The 20,231-nt window shown below is 40.4% G+C and overlaps 1 protein-coding gene across 4 annotated transcripts in view; it reads left to right on the top strand.

The window, feature by feature from the left end:
- Positions 1–7,777: 7,777 nt before the first annotated feature.
- NR1H3 (nuclear receptor subfamily 1 group H member 3) overlaps positions 7,778–20,231 on the top strand; it is a 35,540-nt gene continuing 23,086 nt past the window's right edge. For all 4 annotated transcript variants that reach the window (XM_039357950.1, XM_039357959.1, XM_039357944.1 and 1 more), the window contains exon 1: positions 7,778–8,284. The gene's annotated coding sequence lies outside the window, so the exon portion shown is untranslated. The remainder of the gene's footprint in view (positions 8,285–20,231) is intronic.

The following is a 20,231-nucleotide window of genomic DNA, read 5'->3' as shown; positions in this document are numbered from 1 at the left end:
CAATCTGTTCTTAAAAACCTCTAGTGGTGGAGCACCCACAACTTGTGAAGGCAAGCCATCCCACTGGTTAATTGTTCTGTCAGGAAGTTTCTCTTAGTTCTTGGAGTTCTTAGTTCTCCTTTTGATCCCTCCTGTGGCTAATGTTGAAGTAGGACGTCGATGAAAGTGAGATTGCCATCTAGATATAGTTTGCAATCCACAGATGTATTAAAAAATGACAGATGAATAAAAGATGAAAATTAAAAAAAATCTCAGCTGAAGAGAAAAAAATAGTATCGCAGCTGAGAGTAAAAAAAATGAAACATCAGTTTGTAGTTAGTGTAAAACAGTGGTTCTCAACCTGTGGGTCGTGACCCCATTTGGGGTCGAACGACCATTTCACGGGGGTCGCCAAACAACGCAGTCCGCCATTTTTTCCCCCTTTTCCTTAGCTGTGCTACTCCCTTTTATTCTATTGGCTTTTGAAAGCCAATAGAATAGACTCTCTTGAATAGAGTCTAACTCTATTGGCTTTCAAAAGTCAATAGGAATTGTCCAGGCTGTCTCTGCCCTGCTGAGCCCGCCAAAAGCCCCATTCTGCAAACGGTGTTGCAAGTTGTCTGCAGCGAAGGCGAGCTGTCTGGAAGCTTCCACCCCTCTCTGCTGAGCAACTACTAAAAATGTAAGTAAAAGAGGGCCAGAGGTGGGAGGCCGGCGGGTGCAGGGAGGGTTGCTGGCACGCATGGGGCCCGGCGGGTGCCTTACCTCCCTTGGGCTGGGCCAGCTGGTGGCCCAGCCGGTGGTCGCCCTGCGCTGTCGCTGCCCCTTGCCAGCTACGCCTCAGCCGGCGCAGGGGGCGGCACCACGCATGCGCGGTGCTCCCGGGCAGGGAAAGTCCTCGACTTATGACCAGTTGGGTAGTCCTCAACTTACGACCGGTTGGGGTCGCGGCATTAAAAAGGTTGAGAACCACTGGTGTAAAAGATTGTAAAAAAAAAAAGACATGCTATATCACCAAGTGGAAATAAGTAAATCTTGGAAATGTCCTTAGCGGCCAAGTGAGTGGCTATTGTTCCCTCAGTCTTTTGACAGCTGTCCCCAAATATTGTATATTGCAGATCAGGTCAGGGCAGAATTTGCCCGGTATCAGGAAACCCAAGAGGGTAGATGCATGGGGAATGGTGACAAAATTATTAGATGAAAGAAGGCAAACTTTTTAGAAAATGAAAATTTTGCTCAAAGAAGAGATGAGGAAGGTGAGTCTTGAATTATAAACACTGATCTTATTGTCATGAAGTTCTGATGCCAGAAGAACTAATCCCGTCCTATCAGACTGTTAGCCAAGAAATAAACAGCAGTGTACTAAATCGGGGCTTTTCAACATTTTTAGAGATTGTACCACTTTTAGGATATGGCAATATTCCACCAGTCGCCTAGCAGGTGGGTGTGGCCTGCTCTACGCCACTCACTGGACACAGCTGACTCAAGACAGCTGGGTCAGAATGGAACAAGTCACACTGGCTAACTCGATGTGAGGACAGCTTGGTGCCTCACAAACTCATCTCCCCAAATTGCTAGCAGCTAAGCGCATGTGCACGCACACACACACACACACACACACACACACACACACACACACACACACACATCGCATTCCAGGTATGGGAACTTTTATCCACAGAGGAAAGAGAGGGCCTATTTCCCAAGCCCAGGCATGATTGGCAATTTGCTAGTTCAGATGTGAATACAAGTCTCCAAGCTTGAAATGTGTGTGTGTGTGTGTGTGTGTGTGTGTGTGTGTGTGTGTGTGTGTGTGTGTGTAGCACACTAAAGAGACATTCTTTTCCCAATCTCAGACACTGTTGGTGTTTCCCTGTCTGGTGCCCCCTCCCAGCAAAGCAGGAGGTGGAGGATGTTTGCAGGAAGCAGTTTCCTCCAAGTCTAACTTTTGTCTTGACAGACCTCTGGAGAGCAAGAGGCCGCGGCAGGGGAGCCGCGCTCCTGGGTCCTACACAAGAGAGGCTGACCCTTCTTGAAAGGGAATTCCCATTTCCAATTGTGCATGGTAAGGATGCTGGCTTGTTGGGGCAGCCTTCCCTCACACAGCTCCCCTGCCACCCCCTCCTCCTCTCCAGAGATCTGCAGGGGAGACAGAGATCTGGAGGGCAAGATGCAGCTTCCATACTGGCCTATCTCTCCAAGCCCTCCTCAATTAAACATACATTATATATAAATTAAAACACAACCAAAAAGAAAACATAGTTAAATCACTAATTACAGCTCTTCACATATTTTCTGGAAAAACCACCTTTATTGATGTTAGGAAGGAAGAGCAAACCATATTAAGGAACTCTTAACAGGAAGGGAATTGAAGACCCCAAAGGTCTTGTTCTTTCTAATCTGCCTTCCCTTTGAGCCTTTAGTTCTCATTATTTTATTATGTATTTAAGAAGAAAATCAAAGGCCTCCATAGCTCAGGATACTCACCTTAAAATCAGAACCCAGAAAAATTTAGTTAATCCACAATACAGCCCTATGAAGAATGAAGATAATCTTTGGGCCCTGAGAGCATGCAGGTGTCCAGTCAGGATATTAATGGCACACCTGATAGCAACTGGAAGTGCATAAGTCCATGTACTTCCCTTCCCTGTCTCACAACTCAATCCATACATCCTTTAATTTTCAGACACATCTTTTTCTCATAAGCTCCTTAAAAAACCCACAAGGTATACTGTAATTAGCAGGAAAAATAAATCTAGCACTCCTAAATTCTTTTCCCAAGAGGGAAAGGAAAGTTCACAGCCTGCAGGTTGCTAGCAAAGTGGTCAAAGAACGTAGTTATTGCTGCTAAAGAGAAGAATAAATAACAAATCAATTTTGCAGCTCTCTCCTGTTACTACATCCTCTTACCTCCAGAATGTGGCCTGTGATTGCACAAGGGATTAGGCTAAAATCTGATTGAGTAGTTTGCAGCCAAGTGTTCAGTACAGACCTTGCTAACGTGATTTTAATAGCCCAGGAAGGGATAGGAAAACCTGAGGAAAACTTTGCAATCAATAAACTATGGTGGACTATGCTTGTTTTGCCCTATTTTGATTCTCCTCCCCAGCAGCAGCCCACCGATTTCAGAACTGCATGGCCACATCCCTGCTTAGAGAGGGATTTGCATTTTGGCCAGGGTCAGGCCATACACCCCCAATCAAAGAAAAACTCTGAATCCAGCGGGCCAGAAGGCAGCCCAGCCACCCTGCCCCTCCAGTACCTTCTCACCCCCTGGGCACAGACGCAGTCGCCGCTCCTTGCCATAGCTGGGGCGGGACTTGCAAGTACTTCTGTCCTGCAAAATGGCGCTCTCCCGGTGCTCCCTCCCACCGCCATGCCAGCAGCCCCAACTAAAGGCCGAGCGCTCCAGCCTCGCCCTGCCAAGGAAGGGGGCAGCGGCTGATACTACAGCAGATCTGCAGCTTGTCAGTGGCACTTAAAGCCTGCCCAACTTTACTCTGGAATTCCAGAGTTGGAAAGCAGAGGGGCAGCGCCGCTTTTGCAGGCCTGACAGCACCTGCTTGAAAGCCCCCTGCTTCCCCCCCCCCCGCAGATACTGCCAGGCCTGCAAATGCGGCACTTTCCAACTCCAGAATTCCAGAGTAAAGTTGGGCAGCCTTTGAGCGCCGCTGACAAGCTGCAAATCGGACATAGTCTCAGCCACTGCCTCCTTCCTTGGCAAGGTGAGGCTGAAGCACTTGGCCTTTAGTTGGGGCTTCTGGCATGGGGGGGGGAGTGCTGCTTTGAAGGACGGAGGTACTTGCAAGTCCTGCCCCAGCTATGGCAAGGAGTGGCGACTGCATCTGTGCCCAGGAGGCAAGGAGAAGGAACTGGAGGGGCACGGTGGCTGGACTGCCTTCTGACCCGCTGGATTCAGGGTTTTCCTTTGATTGCAAGCTGGGGTGGGCCGGCCCCTTGCTGTCTCCAGGGTGGCCCCGAGCCAAATGTAAACACCCCATGGGCATGTCTATCCCCTCCTCCTCCTTTTGTCTTCGGTGTAGCTGCAACTGACTTCTTTTGCCAGTCTGTGCGCAGCTTCCGGAAGTGCCAGTTAGCTGGAGCCTGATGCGGATCCTGGGCGCTCAGCAGAGCCCTGGCAACACCATGGTTCCAGCTGGCTCTCCCACAGACCTGTGCTGTGTTGCCGCTGCTTCAGCTCATCCCCACACTACACTTTTACACTTTTGTTTACAGTGTTTTTCAACCCATCGTAAGCGTACCACCTGCCAGTTGAAAAGCCCTGTACTAAATGACGCTAAGACTTGCTGAAGAGCTTGAACAAAATATTTCTATTTTTAGGGAGGAAGCCAAACAAACTGGGACAAATAGTTTTAGGCATTTGATGCTCACAAGGATTGTATAGGGTTACCCAAAATTCCTCTTTTAATATAAAGTTTCAAATCTTTAACAAATTAACTTCTCCATACAACTAGTCTCTGGAACAGAAGCCTGGAAACCAGCAGATACAATTCATCTCTATTTCAGTCTCCATCTATAATATCTGTGAAAAGAAAATTATATGTCTGGTTCAGGTGAACTATTAGTGAAGCACTATTTATAATAACATCGTTAATCATAAAGAAGGACTAGTCTGGGAAACCCTGTCTCAGCATCAGTTCTTTGAGATTCAGCAGACACATGCTTGATCTGTGTCACATGTCAAGCTATCCCATGATTTATTTGACCATGATTAAGCATTAATTCACATGCCCAGGTTTGCTCAACATACTGAACCATACAGTTAGCCACACAGGATAGGTTTATAATACCCACTAAGCAACATTTAACCCTTGCAAATTCAGCCTCAAACTTTCAAGAAAATTGGTTTTTGAGAAGGTCCCGCATAACAAATTCCAGAACAAATTCAGGAAGTTGTAGAGAGTTCCTCTTCTAAATTTCCAGCTGAAGAATGTAGAAGTAATCAGTAATTCTCACAATGGAGGTGTCCAGGGTGATCTGCTGAGTACTGGTGGGTTTTTTAACTAGTTCTGGAATGGGTAAATATTGTGGTGATCAAATTTGCTGATAACAATTCTGAGCAGAAAAGCAAAGAACTCTATAAAGACTAAAACTTGCCTTCAGAAATCGTGGGTGCTCCCTCACTGGAGATTTTTAAGAGACTAGTCACTAGACCAGGGGTAGTCAACCTTGGCTCTTTTATGACTCGTGGACTTCAACTCCCAGAATTCCTGAGCCAGCCATGCTGGCTCAGGAATTCCGGGAGTTGAAGTCCACGAGTCATAAAAGAGCCAAGGTTGGCTACCCCTGCACTAGACAGTCACTTTTCTGAGATGGTATAGGTTCTCCTACTTGAGCAGGGGGCTGGACTAGAAGACCTCCAAGGTCCCTTCCAGCTCTATTCTATTCTATTCTATTCTATTCTATTCTATTCTATTAGACAATAGTAACTATGGTTTCATATTTGGAAGCATAAAGTGATACAAATGGGCAAAAGCTACCTCCTGACCAATTTACAGATATCCTAATGAGACAAATTTGTAAATACTATAATGTCTTTACACAGATCTGTGCTTTTATACATATCTATGATAAAACTACATTTTGGATGTTATGTATAGTACCGGTTCGATCACTATTAAAGTAGGATTTGATATCTACATGGAAGATAAGGTTCTCCATATCCACCTTTGATATCTTTGTCCACTTATGGTACTTGAGACAAGGAGCTACTGCTTGTAGAGATAGTCCTCAACTTAGGGCCACAATTGGGACTATAATTTCTGTTGCAAAGTGAGGCTTAGTCTTGAGTCACATCCAATTTTACAACCATTTTTATTATGGTTATTAAGTGAATCACTGAAATTCTTAAGTGAATTATGCAGCCATTAAGCACATCCAGCTTCCCTCCTTGACTTTACTTATCAGAAGCTGGCTGGGAAGGTCAAAAGCTGGAATGCTATAATTGAATATAAATAGTAGCCACTTGCCAAGCACCCAGGTTTTGGGTGGGGATGCTATAAAGGTCACAGTTGCGAGGACCGGTCATAAATCACTTTTTCAGTAGGGCAAGGCTAGTATACCTCGCTCATCTCTCTCCCTCTTCTACATGGCCTGCACACCAGCTCACTTGCTTTTTGCTCTCCCTACTTCAAGCCATGCTTGAAACCAAAGACATTAATTGGAGGCAACTAATAAGAGATAGGAACAGGAAGGACCTGGAAAAATTAGTGGCAGTGGGTTGCTTGGAAATATTGTTCTTGGAGGCCATGGCAATGGTTGTGCAGTTGTCCTCCTGATCCTTCCTTTTCCTTTCTCTACCTTCTCTTTGCTACCAGTGCAACCCCTGACGTAACCAAAGCATATCCAGCCAGTCCATCTGAGCTTCCCATGATAATTCTTTTTCCATTTTCCGTTATTACAACCTTGATTTTAATTATATCAGCAGCAATTAAATGGATGTAGAGAAATGTTGGAAATATTAGGTGGTGGGCAGACTGATTGGATATGCCATACTTGTAGACCAAAACTGTGGTGGTTATCCAACTGGCCCATCTGTCCTCCAACAATTGATCAGATCATGGATGGAAGGTTTGGATCATCCTTATTTGTATGCTTTTCCTAGCAAGCTATTATATTGAATAGGTTCTGATTTGGGGCAATGTACTTCTTTTATTTTGAAGACTTATAGGTAATTCAGAGAGTGCAATGACGAACAACTGAAAAACAGGAGTATTCTGAAATAAAGTAAGTACTTAGGGAGTTCCTTTTGCTACTATTTGTATATAGAGACTGCTTTAATTAAGCTAATTAAAAGTCTGTGAAATTGAATAATTTTCCAAAAATAATGAGAGTAAAAATGAGTGTTTGACTGTATCATTTTTTTTTAAATTTCAGAGATGCAGATTTTAGAGCAAGGGACAGCAGTCTGCCCAAGCACAGTGCCTTCTGGGTGTCAACCATTCCATGCTAGTTAGAAATTGTGATGTTGCTTTTAGATGGAAACAGGATGAGAAAGAAGGACCTTGGTTTATACGATCACTCCTTAAATAGTCAAATTAGATTAAGAAAGCAATCTTGTTCACAATACTTTTGAATACAGTATAGAGGTAGTATAGCAATACAGACACACTACTGTTATTAAACTAACTCTTTTACGGCTAAGCATAGTTTGTAAAATAAACTAAAATTAACTAAGAGATGCAAGAAAAAAAAGTCACTTTTCACAAGTCTGTATATCTCCTGAGAAGCAGTTCACCTCTGAGGAGCCTTCAGCCCCAATTGGGCAAGACCATCAATTAGAGAAACTCCTGGCATCTTTCTGCCTATGATAGTTTAAGAACATCGTCAGGTGGGCCACGGTTTTAATGAATTGTAAAACAAACTCAAATCAGCCGAACGTGTGTATATTCAGATGTCTCAGAACGCGGGGTGAGCTCAGTTACTATTTCAACATAGGACCACTTTGGACAGCTCAAGACTACCGGGACTCAACGTAGCAAGCCTCAGGCTTCCACAGGATTGTGTTGAGGTACCGTACCGGTATAGTACATACCAATAATGGCATTAACAAGAATCCCCCTCCCCTCCCCGCCTTTGGGTAGTCTGTCCGCCCCGCGGCCAGGATGTAGCAATCCGACCGGGGAAAGAAACGACCGCCAGGGGGTGGAGCTGGGGAAAGTTCAAACATGTGACTGGAAAGCGGCTGCTGTTGTTGCAGAGACTCGCATTACCTCACTGTCACTTGTGCACAGTGGCCCTCCTCAGACGAGAAGGACGGAGCGCAGGGTTGAGTTAGAGCCCCCATCCTGCCTTTGCCCGAGAGCCGGTTTATCAACATTTGTTCCTTTTGGTTGCCGTGAGCAGCGCGTCCTTCCCCTTCCGGGGCTGCCGCCGTTCCCGGACCTGCTGTTCTGGACTGGTAACTACTTTTTTTGCGCGATCTCCCCGGCAGCTTGTGAATGTGATAAGTCTCCTCCGGTGAGCTCGCTTTGCTTCAGCAACCCTGGGGTCTCCTTAATGTTCCCAGGGGGGCGTTTCTAGGAATTCCTCCTCCTGTCATTGGAAGGCAGCAGCGCAAAAACACCTGCTGGCGCTAAGGCAGCAACGGTACAGGTGCATTTTTTTATAAATTGCTCTCAGAGGCTCCGGACCAATAAGGACTCGTTCGTGCCTTTAAGTCGCTCTGTTCTGTGAAGGTCCATGTGAAGAACTGCTAGCCTGATTCCGGGAACAAATTCTAGAACTGGATAAAGAGGACTACGTAAGAGAAGCTACTGTATCATTCTGGTGCGCGGATTAGGAGGTGAGGCCAAAAACTGGGGAAAAAGAGATGATTTTTCAAAACAGGATGTGCAGTGGTTACATACTGATTTCTAGTACAAAAATGAGGTAGCTTATTCTGGAGTTTTGCAAATGTAAACAAATTTTCCTGGACATTTTAGTTCAACATGGTGTCAGAGTAGGTATCCATCCATTCAAGCTGGGGTTGGAGAATGATGTGAAAAAACAATAGTAGTTTCAAGATGCTATTCACTTGAAGCTTGCAGTCATTATAAAAGGAGATTGAATGGAACAGTGGCTGAGTCATCAGTGGACCACAAAGTAGTCGGTCACTTTTTAGTCTGGAGTGCTGTGTGAATGCCTTGTGATCAAGTGATGGTTCCATGTGCTTTATAAACTCAGAATATTTGTTTAAGTAACCTTCACTAAGGTTTTATTAGCAATGAATAAGTCACAAGTCTTGGGAAACACCAAGATAATATATGGGTGCAATATTATCTCTAATAAAGTCTTCCAGTTATGCCCCCCCCCCATATAGTTTCATTAGCAACCACAGATAAGCAGTTTGTTACTGATGGTTTCCTGTGTGTGGTTTGTTTCCCCCCCCCCAAAATTTTCTAGTCTAGACTACAGCACTGAGATTCTGAGGAGGTCTCTCAACCATATATGATAGCAGTGTTCCAATGATAGCAGTGTTCCAATATCTCAGGGGCTGCCATAAAGAAGAGGGAGTCAAGCTAATTTCCAAAGTGCCTGAAGGCAGGACAAGAAGCAATGGATGGAAACTAATCAAAGAGAGAAGCAACCTAGAACTAAGGAGAAATTTCCTGACAGTTAAAACAATTAACCACTGGAACAACCTGCCTACAGAAGCTGTGAATGCTCCAACACTGGAAGTTTTTAAAAAGAGACTGGACAGCCATCTGTCCGAAATGGTGTAGGGTTTCCTGCCTGAGCAGGGGGTTGGACTCGATCTTCAAGGTCCCTTCCAACTTTATTATTATTATATCAGGCTACCATATCGTTCAAGCTCAGACAAGGTCAATTAGATGTTGGTACCTCGTGTAGGGCATTATTTATAATAATTGCTATTTGTGATTAATCACATCAATATTCCAATCACTAGGGAACCTGTAAAACATGCAGATGTAGCTTCCACATCATGAAAGGGATTTAATAGCAATAGTCTAAGGTCCTTCTTACTGATCTGTAAGATTGTCTGTGACACACTGTGCAATGCTAGTTTGATTTCAACCTGGAAAATCTTTCTGTAGTCATTAACTCAATGGACAGCCTTGAACAAGACACTTGCTTTCTCACTAGTTTTATAAAAAGAGACAATGCACTTTACCCACCTAGGAATGTGATAGATAAAATAAATATTGCATAACTTACATAAGACCAGATAGAAGACTGGGTTGAATGATATCGCCTTCAAATCTGATCACAGGAATTAAATCTTACAAGATACTAAATGGAGTAAACAGACCTTTGATACAGTACAACAGGATTCTTAAATCAGTGGCAGAATATAAGATGCTGGCTGGGTTCACACAACCTGCTAAGCAGCAGATAGTTGGCACAGTATCATTCAGTGCATTGTGCAAAGCAGTCAGTGAGGTTACTATATGATTCATTGTGTTATGTGTATCCAGTGAACTGAGTTATTCAATAAGACAGGAGCAAGCAAACAATGGGTTATTGTATTGCACAAGAACAGCCAATGCTACTTTAGTGTGCTCTTTTGGCATTGTATGAGGAGAGCTATGTTAAGCTATAGTAGCAAAATATCAGCAGTCTGGTAGCACCTTTTCTGATTATCTTATTAAGAGGCAGAAGCTTTTGTTCATACATTGCATTGACCAAAGTGTGATATATTTTTCATTTTGGTTTTGTGTGTTACTAATTCAGCAAACCACAGTTTAAAGATAATGGTTTGATATGTGTGGCTTCAGCTTTGGTCCTCAGACCATGGTTTCATATTAGTATGAAATAAACATTTCTATTTCTGCCAGTGATGCAGATCATAAGCTTATTCATCTTGTATCACTTTGGCTTAGTTTCCCAGGGCTGTTTAGTTTCCATGATTCGTAGAATTATACAATTGGGAGAGACTGGTAGGACCATTGAATCTTATCCAGGTTTAGTACAGAAATCCAAATTAAACTCTCCATGAGATGTTTGACAAATGACAGAACCATTAGTAAACACTTTTTGAGAATGATTTTTGAGCAAGCTAAGTCATGTGCCATCCAGCCCATACTTAATTTACTAATCAAAACACCAAAGGGTACTTTGTCAAACATTTTGTTGAGCTTAAGAAACACTATGTTTACAGATTTCCCACAAAGTATGAAGGAAATTGTGTAATAAAAAACGAGAGAAATCTAGCAAGGTGTGCTGTCAAGCACGGGAAAATCAGGAAGTCCAGTTCAAATTAATATAAAGATCTATTGCAAACTTATGCTCTCTACAAGAATCTGAACGACTAACAGTCAGATCAAACAGGCAGTAGATAAGAGTCAATGGAATTCAAGGTGGGCTGGACTTACAGCCTAGGTTTCTTCTGCGCATGAAGGCACTCGAGACTGATGACACTTCTGAATCCTCTCTTGGGCTTAGTCTGGTTATCTCCTACATATTCTTGACAAATCCCTACCGACATCTGATAATTACTTTATATTTTCAAGATGCTCCCAAATCAGTCTCTCTATTATCTGTTCTAGAAGCTTAATTATTGATGTTAAACAGACATCTGTAGGACCCTGGATCCTCCTTTTTTAAATATGGGCGTTTCGTTTATACTACTTACTGGGCAGTTTACCAGTTTTCCATGATTCTCAAGAGTAATACATAAACTCTTAACTCAATTATTAGCAATTTCTCTCAGTGCCCTGAGGGAATGTAGTTCATCAAGTCTTGGAGAATGAAACTCATTTAAAGAAAAGAGGTATTCCTTGGCCATTTAATCTAAAGCTTCACTTCTGATCCTCCATTCTGCTGTTCACAATTTCCCGACAAACAAAAATTAAGTATGTCTACTTTTGACAATTGCTTGGTCATCTTCATTGAATTCTTTTAGTTTGAAAATGTGTAAATAAGTCTTTTGCTGTTATTCCTCGCAATGGTCATTCTGATGCCGTTTCTGTAGTTTTCACTATCTGTAATCTTCCGTCATGTCTCGGCTTCTTTCCTTATTTTTATATGCCTTTCCATTTTCAGATCTTCACTAATTTTTTTGTATCACCACATTGGCTTCTTCTGTTATTTTTTTTTTATTGGACTTGTTTGCAAACGTATTTTAATACGAACTTTCATGCATCTTAACCAGTACTGCAGGCCACTTTAGCTGACTGTGTTCAGCAGGTCAGCGGTTCAAATCTCACCGGCTCAAGGTTGACTCAGCCTTCCATCCTTCCGGGGTAGGTAAAATGAGGACCCAGATTGTTGGGGGCAATGTAAATATATATATACATTGCTTACTGGTGTACACCGCTTAGAGAATGCTTGCACTTAAAGCGGGATATAAGTCTCCTAAATAAATAAATAAATAAACCTCTTTTTCCCATTAATTCTTGCGACGGAATTCTATTTATCATTGTTCTGAGTTTATTAAAATCTGATTTTTTTTGAAGTACAAAATGTTTAATTCCGCTCACTTTAAGACTGAACTGGAATGACATATACATTGAGTCATAAAATCAAATAAAATTAAAAACATCAGCATTGCCTAGTCACTTTCTTCTGACATTCTTTCTACGGTCACTTCCTCAAATAAAAATAAATCTTCTCTATTGGTAATAACAAGACAAAGATAAATGATCCTTTTGTCAGCTCACACCTTATCTCTGTACTTTAACACAAAGTACAAATTAGAATAGCCCAAGTAGATCTGTAAAGCAATTTCTTCCTTACAATATTAATAAAGCAGAACTTCTTCCATGCTGCAAACATTTTCTGAATCAATTTTGTTATACGGTATGTCTATTTTCTTATAAATTAAGTATACATTGTCATTGTATAATGGTCCTCTTGGTTGTTATAATAATACCAAGAAGTGATACATTAAAGTTAAATTGTAGTATAATATTTCATTATGAAACTATCCTTTGTCTGTTAGTATTAATATTAATCTGATGAATGTAAAAGAGATCATTTTTACTATGAAAGGCTGCCTTTAGAACTAGCTAAACTCCAGGAATTATAGGAAATATAATCTAAAATATCTGAAAGACATCAGGTTGGAAAATGTTGGTATTGAAAATAGGCTAAAGTTGCATGATGATTTTATCTTAACCACAGTTTATTTAATCCAATTTCCTTACTAGGCATTACATACTATAGCATTAATTAAGTACCAAGCTGAATTCATAAAACATACTAGGAGAAAATGTGTTTGGACTCAGTGTATTATGAAAATATAGTCAAGATACAGTCATTGGTATTTTCTTAAGTGGCTTTAAAAGGGTACAACTGATGAAGGAACACAATTTATGAATGGCTGTTACTCATAACTAAAAGAAACCTCCATGAATACTAAGATCTGAGGACAAAATAGTTGAACAATGTTGCTTTCATACTGTGCTTGGAATCTTCCCCAAAGCATTAGGTTGGCTCTTTCTAGAAACAGAAAACTGAATTAATGGAATTTCACTGCACTGGTCATATACAGAATAAAGTTGGAAGCGACCCTGGAGGTCTTCTAGTCCAACCTCCTGCTCAAGCAGGAGACCCTATACCAGGGGTAGGCAACCCAAAACACTCAAAGAGCCACTTGGACCCGTTTCCCACCAAAAACAAAACACTGGGAGCCGCAAAACCCTTTTGATATCTAAAATGAAGATAACACTGCATATATCCTTTTTTACTTTATTATAGGTGTGTGTATGTGTATGTGTGTGTGTGTGTGTGTGTGTATGTGTATATGTGTGTGTGTGTGTATACACACACACACACACACACACACACACACACATATACACATTAAAAATAAAAGTAAAAATATGACTCTTGGGAATATCCATACTATTAAAACAATGATCACCAAGAGAATGCTTTAAGAGAATAAAATTACATACACACACAGGTAAAAAAAGGATATATGCAGTGTTATCTTCATTTTTGATGTCAAAAGGGTCTCTCTCTCCCTCCCTCTCTATCTGCCCTTGGTCTGCCACTCCTCTTCCCCCACTCTCTCTCTCCCTCTCTCTCTCTTTCTCTCTCTTTCTTTCTCCCCCCCCCCCTCCTATCTGCTGCTCACCTGGCAAGCTTCAAGCTGTTGTCCAACAACCTCCGGGTAGGCAACCTCATCTCTTTTATGACTCATGGACTTACACTCCCAGAATTCCTGAGTCAGCCTAGCTGGGCTAGCTAGTTTTCTCCTGCCCTTCCTGCTTCCTGCTTCCTTCAGAGACGCAGCAAAGGGAGGAGCTCCGCCCAGAAAGCTTTTCAGCTCCTCGGAGAACACTGTGAGTGCACTCTCTTTTACACATACACACACACACATACACAGAGAGAGAGAGAGAGAGAGAGAGAGAGAGAGAGAGAGAGAAGCAGGGAAATGCAATTGCCTCTCTCTGTCTCTGTCTCTCTCTGCAAAGGCAGAGGAGGCTGGGAGCCACAGGGGAAGGCTCAAAGAGCCGCATGCGGCTCCGGAGCCGCAGGTTGCCGACCTGTGCCCTATACCATTCCAGACCAATGGCTGTCCAAATACAAGTGTGCATGCAAGCACACGCACATACACAGAGTGATTCTTGCATTCCTTTTCTTGCTGCATTCCTTTTCTTGTTGCGTTCCTTTTCTTGTACATAAGGCTGGAAAATATTTATTAAAAAGATGACTTTTTCTTTATAACTCTTTTTTGGCCTTTGTCTTCCTAGAATTTTGAAGAACCTCTTGAGAATCTCTTCTTATACAGCTAATTCCCCATTAAAACTAAGAAAGTAGGCTTGTGCTTTGGGATTGTCAAGCAATGTCAAATCTTCTGTTTCAATCTCAAAGTAGCTTAGTTCTTTCCTTTTGTAAACGCTTTGCAATTCTTTCTCCTTTCTTTTTTCCTTCCTAAGCTTTAGGTTTATGACAGTGCTATCTCCATATGGGCTTTATGATTCAGGGGCACGTCAGGAATCTCTGATCCAAATAAGCAAACAATGACAGAGTTTGAAGGGAGGTTCTGTGAATAGGAAAAAAATAGCAAACCACCACCAAACAAGAGCGATAGCTAACTGCACTTTTGGAGTGTTTGAATCCATGTTTTCTTTCTCTCTTTTTAATGTGATGGGTGTGTTTTGTGTGCAGCTGTGTCATTGGCTGGTTTGCTGTTTCCAGCTGACTATAATGATGTCAGATGTTGTGAGAAGGGCGTGCAACTTAGTAGGTCAAAATTTGTAGAAAGCTCTTATTTTTATGTAATAGAAAGAGGCTGACACATTTTCTGTATGTGTATCTTTTTTATCCAGGCTCTCTATATTTATTAGTAGGCTTTTTATGTCTCGTATGAAGTTTTTTAATTTTCCTCATTTAATGTTTAAGTTTCTTTAAAAAATGCTATCTCAGGTTGTCCATGGTTATCTATAATTTCCTCAAACATATATTTTTAAATATTAAATTAGTCATGTATTGACTAGGTAGTCCCAAGTAATGTACAGTAGAAGAATCCAATATGAAAGTAAATACTTCAGTTTGGGTTGTGGTAGTTTTGTGATGTTTTCCAAGTTACAGTATATAAAGTCATACGTAATTTTATGTAACAGTTGTTTCCCTTGATTTGTATGTATCCATGTATTTTTAAATAGTATCTCTCATTACCTATCCTCATTCTGTCCAATGTCCTCATCTCATAATCATTAGAATATAATGCTTAAACTTAAAAAATTAAATAGGTATTATTGCTTTGCATCCTTTGCCTGCTTTGCATTCAGTCTTCTGAATTCTTATATCACAGATAAAGTTTTCTAAATAAACTGTGGAGGTGAGCAATGCAGACTTTAGCTTCAGTCATTAGCCTGTGATAAAAGCTAACCACCAATTTAAATTTTAGTAGTGAATTGTTGAAATCAAGAGCTTTGCCCTGTATATAGCTTTAAAGAGGCTATTTAGCATAGTCTATCTCGCTATCAACTTTTACATGTCCCACAATAAATGAGACAAATGTATAATGTGTACACCTAAATTTATATTGATCAATGTTGCAATATTTTTCTAGCCTTTTCCTTGGGCTTAGTGTCAGAAGCTAATCTTTGTCTGGCAGTTAGCTACTTTCGCCAACCTACTTTGAGTAGATTCCATGATGAAAGGAGTTCCAGTTCCATCAAGGAAAGGCTTTCCTTCAAGGAAAGAGTACTAATGGGATTATTTTCCTGCTTGAAATTCCTGACAAAAAATGAAGTCACAATTGCGCTTCCTGTTGTCTGTTCGAAGGTCATGCTGATAGTGGAACCAAATTGGTACAAGGCTGTAATGGGAGCCAAGATCTGGAGGCTACTATAGTTCATTTTCATAAGTTCTGTGGGGGCGGTCCCTTTGGGAGTCCTGAAACACATAAGCATGCTTGATGGTTGAAATTCAGCATAGAAGGGGAATGGGCAATATATATATATATGTAGGTATAATATATGTAGGTATAATATATGTAGGTATATATGTAGGTATATATGTATGTATGTATATGTGTGTGTGTGTGTGTGTGTGTGTGTGTGTGTGTGTGTATCGGTCAGCACTACCGACATATGTATGTATATATGTCGATCAGCACTACCGACATCATCAGAGCTTAAAATTAGGTCAATGGGAGTCCCTTTTTATAACACTGGCCGGTTTTGCACACGGCTCCTGGACCTGGTCATCGGTCCATCCAACGGTCCTAATTGTTTAATTTCTAGAGCAGTGGTTCTCAACCTGTGGGTCGGGACCCCATTTGGGGTCAAATGACCATTTCACGGGGGTCGCCAAACAACGCGGTCCACCATTTTTTCCCCCTTTTCCTTAGCTGTGCTACTCCCTTTTATTCTATTGGCTTTTGAAAGCCAATAGAATTGACTCTGTTGAATAGAATCTAATTCTATTGGCTTTCATAAGCCAATAGGAATTGTCCAGGCTGTCTCTGCCCTGCTGAGCCTGCCAAAAGTCCCATTCTGCAAACGGTGCTGCAAGTTGTCTACAGCGAAGGTGAGCTGTCTGGAAGTTTCCACCCCTCCCTGCTGAGCAACTACTAAAAATGTAAGTAAAAGAGGGCCCGGGGTGGGAGGTGGGAGGCCGGTGGCCCAGCCGGTGGTCGGCCTGTGCTGTCTCTGCCGCTTGCCAGCTACACCTCGGCCAGCGCAGGGGGAGGCACCACACATGCGCAGCGCTCCCAGGCAGGGAAAGTCCTCGACTTACGACCGGTTGGGGGTCGCGGCATTAAAAAGGTTGAGAACCACTGTTCTAGAGAGTGTGCATTGGCTGTTCTCTTGACCTAAGTTTAAGGTAAACTGTCAGGAAAAGTTTCCTTAATTTTTCCAAAATATACTATTGCTGTTGTTTCATGTTATAAGATTTCTAATTTTAAAAATATTTGTTTTAAAATTGAAAAAAGGAAATTCCCTACTCAGCAATTAGAAAACAAAGTAGCAATCCCTCGTTTAGTTTAAATGGTTTTAACTTACTGACGTACCATTCATTTATTGGAGAATGTATGATGAATGAAAATGCTGCAGTTGTGTTTGATTTTTCTTATATATTCTTAGTTTTAAAAATTAGTTCTGAGGTTTGCTTTTTGTCCTTATTGCCAGTAAAAATATTCCTGTTTCCTTCTATGAGAAAATAATTAATTTAAGATTTGGGGAAAGGAACTTAAATAGCTATTAAGTTTATAGAAAAGTCTGTTATTGGAATAGTAGAGTTCACGACGTAATCCAGTGTCACTCTCAAGTTAATTATAATGAGATGTGATATAAATAAGGAACAGGGGGAGATGCAGGGAAAATAGGCACAGGAATTCGTTTTTACTTTGTTTTCATAAAAATAGGTAAATTGACATTAAACGTTCGCACGCACGCACCTTATTCTGACATTCCTTTTTTTTTGCACAAGACCTGCATTCTATGAAGTTTTCTGTGTAAAAAAAATGTTCACTTTTCCCTCTACTAATTTCTTGGAATAGTATAACTTGGAAAGGTGTCTCTTGCTCTCCCAATCAGTAATTAGGGTGGACCAGCACCATCTTGTGGTCTGTCAAGAGGATTGCATGAATTTTTGTAAATTGGGCTTTTTATGTGAGAACATTTTATTTATATGTATAAAAAGAATTTTATACAGAATTAAAAAATTACAGAAACATACAAAAATAGAAGAGAGAAAAACATATGAAAAGAAAAAAGTGAGTTAGTAAAAGACAAAGACAAATATATAAAATAGTGACTTCATAGCTTCTTTGTAGCATTTATGAAAACAGTGATTACTTTTTCCACCCTCCCAAATTGGTTCCTTTCTTCCCCTAAACAACTGTCATGGTTCCTTTCTTCCCCTAAACAACTCTTTTTAACCTGTAAGTCTTGAGATCACCAATCCATTTTTGTCCATTTTCAACAAAAACTCCATCAAGGGTTTCCTTTTATAAAAAATAGTTATTGTTCCTTCCCTAACCAGACAAGCCAATTTAGCCATTTTAGCAAGTTCTAACATCTTAATGGTCCATTCCTCCATTGTGGGTATTTCTGTGTTTTTCCATCTTTAGGCATTAATAGCTTCCCTGCAGCTGCCATATATACAGCTAACCATGAATCTTTTCTAGCCCATAAGTACTAGTAAAAAAACACAGTGGTTTCAACAAAATATTAAATTTTAAAACTTTCTGCATCATCATATATATTTGTATCCAGTATTTTTTCACTTTTTTGCATGTCCACTTCCATGGAAAAATGTCCTTTCATGGAGTTCACATTTGCAACAGTAATTATAAATAGCTTTATATAACTTACACAATTTTTACGGTGATATATGCCAATATACCACAATGTTTTATAAAAAAATTCTTTTAAATTGTAAAACAATGTGAATTTCAAATCTTTTAACCACATTTCCTCTCCATTGATCCATTCGAATGTCATAACTAAAGTTTTAGCCCATTTTATCAAGCATTCTTTAACTTGCTCTTCTTGTCAGAACCCATTCTTCCCTGGGGGGAGGGACTATCTTATTTCTTTCCTAATTCATTTCTTTCTGAGGGTTCTGCCATTCTCCTGAGGGAGAGGGGGGGAAAGGCTCTGTGGTATGTTATTCTGCTTTACTACAATATATCCTTTCTGCTATTCCTACAAACTTACTCTTGGAACTGTTTCTCCCTTGATGTTACCTTGGGGTGAGAAAGGAATGTGTCTCCGGCCATCTGGCTTATCTCTCGCTGGAAGAGAAGGTGTGAAGACCCAACAACTTCTTCACAAGCATGGGAAAGGATCCCCTTATCAGTTCCTTTCCCACAGCGGACTTAACACTTGGGGATTGGCCCATTCAGACTGACTGGATGATCTATTGGGATAGGGTTATGCCTGGGATTCTTTTAATCTATTGATCTGAGCGGGAAACCCTCAGATTCTGCCTATCATGCCTGCTATCAGCTTCTCCTAATAAAAGTTCCTTTTGGAAAGAAACTGTTCCAAGAGTCCTGCTTTCTTGGGATGAGGTTTTGAAGTGGGCCCTGACACTTCTTCCATTTCAATTCTCAACAAAAATGTATGTACTTTGGCAAACTCATGTTCATCATTTATACAAATTCATTTTCTGTTTTATAATGTTCTATTCCTCGTACTTTTTTTACCTATGTTAAATCTTTCTTTTAATTTACCTATAAAAATCCTCCGCTGTCAATTGTTCTTTTGATTTCATCTTAAGTTCCTCATTTTCCTGTACTAGCAAGTCTTTTTTTTTATAAATATTTTATTAATTTTCTAGTTTTACAATCAAATACTTAATAGACAATGTGTTGTCTGGGTCCATTAGTAATTCAGTGGTATATATTAACTACTTCAATTTAGATCCAATATTACACCATCAAATGTTTCCTCTCTTCTTCCGGTACCTGTTTTCCCATACTAGGCAAATACAATTCTTATTGTTATTAATAAATATACAATTGAATATCAACATCTTTGTTACATTTTTATCATAATATCAATAACGTCAGTTTTAGATAACTTTTCTAACCAAAACATATCTTAATTGCATTTGCACTTAATATCCATATGTTCAATCAGTATCCCGTTTTTGCTTTTTTTTTAATTTTAATTTTCCATCAGTGTTCAAAATGTCTCTACTGTTTATAATTTCAAAGTAAGTTATATTTGGGTAACCAAAAACTTCCTTTAGTCAAGCTTCTTAGCATTTTCCTGTTTCCCTTCTCATACCAAATATTCTAATTACACATCTTATCTTTCTAGTTATGATAGTACTTCTATTTCTAGCAATTATCTATTCTCCACCGTATTCAAACATCTAGTTAATAATATAATATCTCATCTAATGGATCAAAACCTCTATTTTCTTTAGTCTTACTCTAGGTTTCTTCCTTTGCCAACTAACTTTCCAAGTCAATGCATTTGAATAATCAAGTAATTTTTCTTCTGTTTTTGTGTATATTGTTTGGAATAAGAAAGACCATTTGATTAAAGTATTTTTGGAAGAACAAACCCATTGATATTCATTAAACAGCCTCCCTCCTTCTTCAATTCCCCACAGTTTAACAGCTCTATTTTCCATTCAATAAAGTTTTTCTTCCTTTTCCTCAAATGTGTCCTGAATTCTTGGTTGGTAAGATGTCTTTTCCATTTCCGATATTATCGGTCTGTCTTCTAGTTCTTCAGTTGTCTGAATCTGTTGGTTAGTTCCTTCCTTTAGGTTCTCCATCTTTGGATCTGCTTCCTTTAGTTTTCCTTCTATTTTCTGGGTTGCTAGTTCCTTCTTTGTAGTTATGTTTTGGGTTTGTAAATTTCGCTTGG

This window comes from Crotalus tigris, unplaced genomic scaffold (assembly GCF_016545835.1).
Source record: "Crotalus tigris isolate CLP2741 ecotype Arizona unplaced genomic scaffold, ASM1654583v1 scf7180000017576.4783729, whole genome shotgun sequence".
Classification (NCBI taxonomy): domain Eukaryota; kingdom Metazoa; phylum Chordata; class Lepidosauria; order Squamata; family Viperidae; genus Crotalus; species Crotalus tigris.
The sequence above is the reverse complement of the archived record's forward strand: the minus strand, read 5'-3'. Positions and strand labels throughout refer to the sequence as shown.